This window comes from Elephantulus edwardii, unplaced genomic scaffold (genome assembly GCF_000299155.1).
Source record: "Elephantulus edwardii isolate Elephantulus edwardi_28Jun2011 unplaced genomic scaffold, EleEdw1.0 scaffold00010, whole genome shotgun sequence".
Lineage (NCBI taxonomy): Eukaryota > Metazoa > Chordata > Mammalia > Macroscelidea > Macroscelididae > Elephantulus > Elephantulus edwardii.
The window spans coordinates 8078606-8087735 of NW_006399760.1; positions in this window are offsets into that span (position 1 = coordinate 8078606).

Sequence of the window (9130 nt, forward strand, 5' to 3'; positions counted from 1 at the left end):
AACCCAAAATCTCTGCAAATGTTCATGAAAACTAATAACATTTAATAATAATTTAAAAAAAGAGAGGAAAAAAAGAAATGAAAAAAAAAAAAAAGCTGATCATTTGAACTGTTATCTACTCCTCAAAGAAAAATGTTGCATTCTGCTTCTCTAAAGATTTGTTGTTGCTGTTGTTTTGTGCTGTTAAGTCACCTGAGACTCACAACAACCTCTTAAGGCTGCCCTGTCCTGAGCCAGTCTCACTTACACCGAAACACCTACTCCCATTGCCCCAGTTACTTTATCAATCCATCTTGTCTCAGATTTTCCTCGCCTGTGCTGCCCCTCTACCCTTCCAAGTATGATCGCCTTCTCCAAAGACCGGTCTTTTTTGGCCATGTACCCAAATTATGTGAGACAGAGCTTCAAACTCCTAACCTCCAAGGAAAAACTTGGTTTCACCCTGTCCAAGACAAACCTATTTGTTTTCTTGGCAGTCCATGGTATGCTCAAGACTCTTCTCCAGCATCACAATTCAAAGGCATCAGTTCTTTCATTCTTTGTCGTTGTCCAGCCTTCTGATGCATAGCAGGTAATTGTGAAAACCATGGCCTGGACCAGGGACAGATTAGTCTCTAGACTGACATCGTTGCTTTTCAGTACTCTGGAGAAGTTCCTGACAGTAGATTTTCCTATTTTAATTAATCTTTTGATTTCTTGACTAATGGTTGGAAATCCCTGTTATATGTTGTTGTTGAGTACTTTCAAGTCAGACCTGACTTATAGCTGACCATCTGGCATATTTTAAGAAGTAATAAATTACATAGAGGTTGGCCCATCTTTCACCCATGGAGCAGCTGGTGAAGTTGAAATTGACTCAGTGGCAATGTCTTTACGGAAGCCAACTGCTAAATCTTTCTCTTGTAGAACGATGAGTGGGTGCAAACTGTTACTACTTCAGTTAGCAGGAGAACTTTTAATCACTGTGCTACCAAACCTCCATAACATGTTCAATGTTGTTAGATGCCATCGAGTCGAGTACAACACATCGTGACCTTATGAGTAACAGATTTGAACCCTGTACTATCCTGTGCTCCACAATTCTTGAGCCCATTGCAACAGTCATTCTGTCAATTCACCTGGTTAAAGGTTTTCCTCTCCACTTGGTCAAGAATGATGTTTCTCTCCATGGAATAGAACTTCCTAGAAACCTATCCGAAGTAAATGAGATGAAGCTACAACTTTTTTGCCATCAAGGAGTACTCTGGCTGCACTTTCCTCGAGACATATTTGTTTGCTGTCTTGGCCATCCATGAGATGGTCAGTAATCTCTTCCAACATTGTAGCTCAAAGGCACCAGTTCTTCTTCTGTTATATCCTTATTCATTGTTCAGCCTTCAGATATCTAGCAAGTGATTGGAAAGACAGTGGCCTGAATCTCAGGCACATTAATCCTCGAATGAAAATCATTGCTCGTCAATAATTTGGAGAGATCTCTGACTGTAGACTTTCCAAGTGTAATATGTTTCCTAATATCCTGAGTGCTGGTTCCATAGGTGTTAATTGTGGATCCAAGTGAGATGAAGGTGTTGACAATTTAAATATTTTCACCATATATCAAGAAATTTCCTACCAGACCAGTGGTAGAATTTTTGTTTTATTGACATTGAGATGCATTTTATATTGAACTCTGTATTCTTTGAAACAAGTGTTTCAAGTCCTCTTGACTTTCAGCAAGCAAGGTTGTGTCATCCGCATAATACATAATGCATTTCTCCAATCTTGATGCTACATTTTTCTACATAGAGTCCAGCTTCTCAAATAATTTGCTCAACATAAAGAGTGAATAGGTATGGAGAGAGGATATAAACCTGATGCACATCTTTCTTAATTTTAAACCCTTTAGTATTCCCTTGCTTTATTGGCACAAGAGTCACTTGGTGTAGGTATAGGTTTCACACAAACAAAATTAAGTATTCTAGGAGTCCCATTTTTCTCAATGTTAACCATAACTTGTTATGATTCACACAGTCAAATGACTTTCCATAGCCAATAAAGCATAAATAGATATTCTTCTGGCATTCTTTACTTTCATCCCAGATCCATCTGACACAAGCAATGATATCCCTAGTGCCATGAGTTCTTCTAAATCCCGCTTGAACTTCTGACAGTTTCCTATTTATGTACTGCACTATCCATTTTTGAATGATCTTTTGCAGTATTTTGCTTGAATGTGATATTAATGGTATAGTTTGATAATTTTCACATTCTTTTGGAACACTTTTCTTGGAAATTGAAACAAATATTGATCTCTTCCAATCAGTTGGCACAACAGCCATTGTAGAGGACACAATGAAGTAAATCAGGCAGAGAAGGTATGCCAAACATATTTGAAGTTTTGGGTTGTTGGTTTTTTTTGTTTTTTCGTGTGTGTTTTTTCTTTTAATTTGAACTGTGAAATTCCATTAAACTCAGATCCTTAAACGGTGGAATGAATATTTGAATAAAATGAAAATGTGTTTCTTTCAAAGAAAACTGAAATTAGGATTAAAATATTCTGCATCGTCATGCAATTTTGTTTATATAAACTTGAGGACCACAGAACATGTACCTTTAGTCTGTCAGGTAGACAAAGAAGTAACAAGGCAAGTTAAAGAGAATGACCCAGAATAAAAAAGAGCAAGAAAAATCAAGCAAGTGATCAGTACTATCTTTTAATTTTTTCATTTCCAGTCTTCTTCTTATCTCTACTCACATATTTCTCTCTTTTCTTCCTCTTTTTTGTTTATTTCCTGATGATAAACAAATAGGATTGCCCTTTTAACTTACAGAAAAGGTCTCTTGTTATTAGTTGCCATTGAGTCAATTCCAACTCATAGTGACTCTATGGCAACAGAATAAAAATTCCATCTGGTCCAGTACCATCCTCTCAATTCTTGCTGTTTGGGTCCATTGCTGCAGACTCTGTGTCCAGCTTTGAGGAGTCAGAGGGATTGATTCCTTCTGATTCTGCACAGTTAGGGCCCACTCATAGCCAAGTTGAAACAGACTTACAGTTGGGCTATAAATCACATGGGAATGGATGGTCCGTCTTTCTCTCATGGAGCCCATGGTGAATTTGTGCCACAAGAAAGGCATGGACATTGGTTAGCAGCACAACTCCTTATACACTAAACCCTCATCAGAGCTCTATATAAGATTCAGAATATCAGCATTCTAGCCTCTAAGAAATACGCTAATTATATTTCTTCCAAGACAACTTTGTTCATTTTGCTGACATTCCACAGTGTATTCCGTATTCTTCACAAATACGATAATAATTCCTATCATAGATGAAGCAAATGTATTACTGAATTACTGGGAGGAAAAGAGAAGGCCAAGAATCAGTAGAGAAAAGCCCATGAAATATTTCAGGATACAAGAACCATATTTATTTTTCATTTACTTCTAAATGACTTTCATAAAATGTCACTGCAGTCTGGTGCTGGTTTTATGACTATATTGGATATATGCAAATATTGGATTTAGAAAATCAAAGTGCACTTTTTATATATAGATATGGCAAAGAAACATTTTATTTAGCACTTCACACTCTGAAGTGTGATACAATTAGATTTTGCAAACAACAGCAAACAAATGATTTGGCAAGGGATAAGCATTCTCATGTGCTTGAGTATTAGCATCAGAATCAATTCTGGCTCCTGTCCTCTTCATCATCTACAGCTTTATTAAAACATTCACTGCACAGAGTTTCTGAGACTAAAATCTTTTGATTGCTTTTCTCTGGATGAGTCTCCCTCTTGATGCACCTTCAGAACTCGTTTGCACTGACAAGTACAGTATAGAACATCAAATATGTGATTTACAGAACTAAAGTCATGGAAGTCACAGGGAAGGACTTGGCTATGGAATTTAACAGAAATATATTCAATATTTACTGGAGATATGTTCCCATGGAATTACTTAACCCTCCTGAGCCTCAGGATTCTCATTTGTAAATAAGGATGACAGTGTTCATATGATGAGGCTGTTAGAATTCCAGTGAGATAGTATGTGAAGTGCATAGCATGGACCCTGTCACAAAAGAGACACTAACGCAGGTTGGGCTATTCTTACTTTGTTGGGGGGAAATCCCATAACACCTTGATGCCGAACTTGGTCACATTATTGATGACCCAAATCCATTTGTACTCCTTACATACGCAGAAGCTTTCAAACTTTATTTCCAGCTGCAGAGCTGCACTTAGGTAATAACTCAGCTAAAGAGATTTTTTTTTTCCTTCCCTTGAATGAATTATGCTGCTGGTGTGCTAAATTTTCTCAAGGCAGTCAACCATAAAAATTATATTATGTATTTCTCTTGTGTAACTTGTGTGAAAGTAGAGTTTGTCAAAATAGGCTGCTCAGCATTTAATGAGACCCTCTACTGCATTTGATCCCGAGTCAAACTGTATATGGAGAGGACAAGCAGCGCCTGGAGAGGGAGGTTAAAACTAACCAAATAAAGCACTAATAAAATAATAGGAAGAGTGAAAAGAAATGGTATAGGAAGTCAACTAATTGTTATCTTTGTTTCATTTTTCAATAAGTATAAAGTGAATTTGCTCTGTGTGTGCAAAGACTGAAAATTAAGGAAAATCCTTTCTTTCACTGGAAGTTCTTACTACTCATTGTCGATGTATGAAGTAGATGTCTCCCTGACTTCTAATCGTAGATGTCTCCCTGATTTCTAATCATTTGACCAGTGTTGTTAGAAAAAGGAGAGTCATCGATCGCATCATTGCCATAGAGAATATTCTGAGGATTTTCAACAAATGATTCTGCTGTGTATGTCTGGGGTGTGTGTGTGTGTGTGTGTGTGTGTGTGTGTGTGTGTGTGTGTGTGTATCAATTCAGTGAAACTCATTGCTGTCAAATTGGAACTAAATCATAGCAGAGTACCACAACGTTGGTCCCAAATTATATATGTTGTTGTTAGGTGTTGCTGAGTTGAGTACCATTCATAACGACCCTGTGAACAACAAATCTGAACCCTGTTCTATCCTGTATAATTCTCATCATTTCTGACATACTTGAGCCCATTACTATAGTTACTATGTTAATTCACCTCCTTAAAAAGGTGTTCTTCTCTTTTATCTACTCTCCACCTTTACAAGCATGGATGCCCCTTTTCAAGAATAGCCTCTCCTAACAATAGGCCCAAAATATGTGAAAAATACTTTGTGTTATCTTAACCTCCAAAGAGCACTCAGGCTTCACTTTCTCCAAGATACAACTATTTGTTATTTTGACAGCCCATACTATATTTAGTACAATTCTCAAACACTAAAGCTCGAAGGCATCAATTCTCTTCCTGTCTTTCTTATTCATTGTCTAGCTTTCAGACAATTGAAATGATGAAAAAGACATAAAGAAAACAAAAATCTTCCTCATCAAGTTAATAGACAGCATCATGTCCCATAGAGAAATGATTCACGTTGTTAATGATTTCATCTTGTTCAGAACCACCTTGGCACCAGCAGTCAAGAAATCAAAACACTAGTTACTGCGCAAAGACATTTGATTGTGTGGATTACGCAAATTGTGTTTAACCTTGAGGAGAATAAGAATCCCAGAACACTTGATTATACTTATGCAAGCCCTATATTTGGACCAGGAAGCAGTACTCAGAGCAAGGAAAATGCATGGTTCAAAATCAGAAAAGGAGTGAATCAGGGATTTTTCTTGTGTCCATACCTTTTTAATCTATATGTAGAGCAGATCATTGGAGAAACTGGACTTTAAAAGGAGGAATGTGGTGTTGGGATTGAAGGAAGACTCATCAACAACCAATATTATACAGATCAAACCTTGTTTGCTGAAACTGAGGAGAACATGAGACATTTGCAGCAGAAGGTCAAGGACTGTAGTCTTCAATATGGATTGAAGCTCAACATCAAAAAGACAAAGAGTCTCACCACTGGACCAAATGACAGAACCATGATAGATGGAGAATAGATTGAGTTTGTTAACAATTACAACTTGCTTGGGTCCACGATCAACATTCTTGGTAGAAAGGTTAGAAAATCAAAAGACAAATTACATTGGGAAATTCTGCTCTCAGGGACACCCCAGAGTACTGAAAAGCGATAATGTCAGTGTAGAAACCACAGTGTGCCTAATCCAGGCCATTATCTTCACAATTACTTGCTATGTATCAAAGAACTGGACAACCAACGACTAAGGATGACAGATAAAGAATAGATACCTTTGAATTGTGCGGCTGAATAAGTCTTGAGCATACCATGGACTGCCAAGAAAACAAATAGGTCTGTACTGGAGAGAATGAAACCAAGTTTCTCCTTGGAGCCTAGGATTTTGAAACTCTGTCTTGTATAAGTTGACCACATGGGCAGGAGAGACCAGTCCTTGGAGAAGGACATCTTGCTCAGAAAGGAGGAGGGACAGTGCAGGAGAGCCAGATCCGAGATGAGATGGATTGATACAGAAACTGAGGCAAAGGAGGTTTTTGTGTTGGAATCAATGAGACTGGCTCAGAAGAGGGCAGGCTTTGGAGCTGCTGTACTATGAGTCACAGGTGACTTGATGGCACATAACAACAACAACAAGTTGCGTTGGGAAAATCTGTTTTCAAGGACCTTTTATGAGTGCTAAAGGGCAATTATGTCAGTCTAGATTTAAAGTGCATCTAAGCCAAGCCATAGTCTTTTCAATTGCTTGCAATGCATCTGAAAGCTAAGCAATATGTAAGGATGACAGAAGAATCGAAAACTGTGAGTTGTAATGCTGGAAGAGAGTACTAAATATACCATTGACTACCAAAAGAACAAACAAATCTATCACGACATGTTGTCAGGATGCTAGTCCTTGGAGAACATCATGCTTGGAAGGGTGGAAAATCAGCATAAGACAGGAAGACCCTAGATGAAAAGGACTGACTGTCATAATAATATCAGGTGTGTTGCAGAGAGTGATGTTGGCTCAGAATAAAGTAAGGTTCAGAGATACTGTTCATAGAGATGCTATGCATGAGTCATGGTTTTCTTGATGGCACACAACAATATATTTACTGTTTAGTGACCTTGGTTACATTTTAAAAAATAAGCTAACATTCTCATTTACATTCTGGTTGTGAATTTTTGTTTCAATTAATCTAGTTTTAACTACTGTTGTTGTTGTTGTTGTTATGTGCAGTCAAGTGGCATGTAATTCATAGTGATCCTATGTACAACAACCCTAAACCCTACTCTGCTCTATTCTGTACCAACCTTATTGTCTCTGACACACCTATCTGTATTACCCCAATCAGTCAATCCATCTCATTGAGGGTCTGCCTCTCTTGCACTGTCACTCTACCCTCCCAAGTATGTTCTCCCTCTCCAAGGACCAGTCCTTCCTTGCAACAGGTCCAAAGTATGTCAGACGAAGCTGCAGAATCCTTGCCTCCAATGGACAGTCTGGTTTCACCATCTCTAGGATGAACCTGTTTGTTCTCCTAGTAGTGCATGGTATATTCAATATTCTTCTCCAGCACCACAGCTCAAAGGCATCAATTCTTCTATCATCACTAGTTATTGTCCAGCTTTCTGAAGCATAGCAAGTAAGTACAAATACTATGGACTGGATCAAGTGTCCCTTAGTCTGTAGACTGACATCATTGCTCATCAGTACTCTAGAGAGGTCCCTGACAGCAGATTTTCCCAATGTAATTAATCTTTTAATTTCCTCACTGCTAATACCAGGAGTGTTGATTGTGGAGCCAAGCAAACTGAAGTTATTAACAAACTCAGTCTCCACCATCTATTATGACGCTGCCCATCAGTCCAGTGGTGAGAGTCTTTGCTTTCTTGACAAAGTAAAATATTGTAATGAAACGTGCAAAGAGCTGAGTCGGAAAATCAAAAGGGCCAAACTCTGAATTTCTTAAGATAAAGAAACTGAAGAACAAATTCAAGCCTTGATTTGCAATATTTAAGGATGCTTTGGGAAGAATATTAAATGATACAAGAAGCATTAAAGAAGATGGAAAGAGTATACAGAGTCATTGTACCAAAAGGAATTGATGGACACAGAAGAATATCATGAAACAATGTATGAGCAAGAGCCTGTGGTGACGAAGGAAGAAGTTCAAGATGCTCTGAAAGAATTGTCAAAAACAAGGTCCCAAGAATTGATGGCATACCAATTGTCATATTTCAACAAATAAGGTGCTGTTCTGGATGCACTAACCTTAACTACTTTTACCTTTTCCTTTTTGTTTTTGGATACAAATATTTAGTCTCACATAGGTTATTATTATAAAAGAGCACAGTATTATACACAGTGAACATGGTCTCTTTTTAAAAGTTTGCTTTTATGAAAAATGTATTTTTGTTTTGTACAATTGATTATAATAGATTAATAAGTTAATTACAATGTTTCATCAAATCACCATTGTCCATTTTCTTTCTCTTCACCCAACTTATCTATTTATTAATCTTTGCTTCTCTCTTCTTCCCTATGTGTCTCTGTTAACTATAGAAAATTTATTTGATCTGTGTATAAAGCTTTCTTAGGTGGTTTGTTGTTGTTGTTTTCTTTGGTTGTGTGTTTTTTTTATCGATCATGCATGTTTTATTCTATAACATTAATTATAAAACCTAAATGTCTAATATCCCATTAATTCCACTCTATTCCCTTCATCTATTCCAATGAACTGTTAATTTTTTATTAAATATCATCTCTTTGTCTATTAGACATGGTCTCAATGTGTTAATTGATTAAAAAGTAAGCTCTAGTAGTGATTAGTTCCAAGTTTAAAGTCTGTCTCAATATCTCTAGTAGATTGTCTTGAGGGATCTTTTATTCTATAAGGGTCAATAAAGTTTGACTTCTTCCTCCCCACCCCCTGAGGAATTTTAAGCATTTTCCTTATCTTCACAATCCCATTCTCTCCAGGATCATCTATTATCATATCCCTACTCTGATCAATTTTAAGTGTTAGCAAGCCATCATCTATAACTTCTGATCTCAGAATGGATGCAACCTTAGTTTTAGTATTTTTATTATTATTTAAATAAGTAATATGGGAATATCTACCTTAAATGTTTGGAATGATGATAATAAATATGTGAAAACCCACAGAAACATCACTGGTACAGTTATTAAGCAC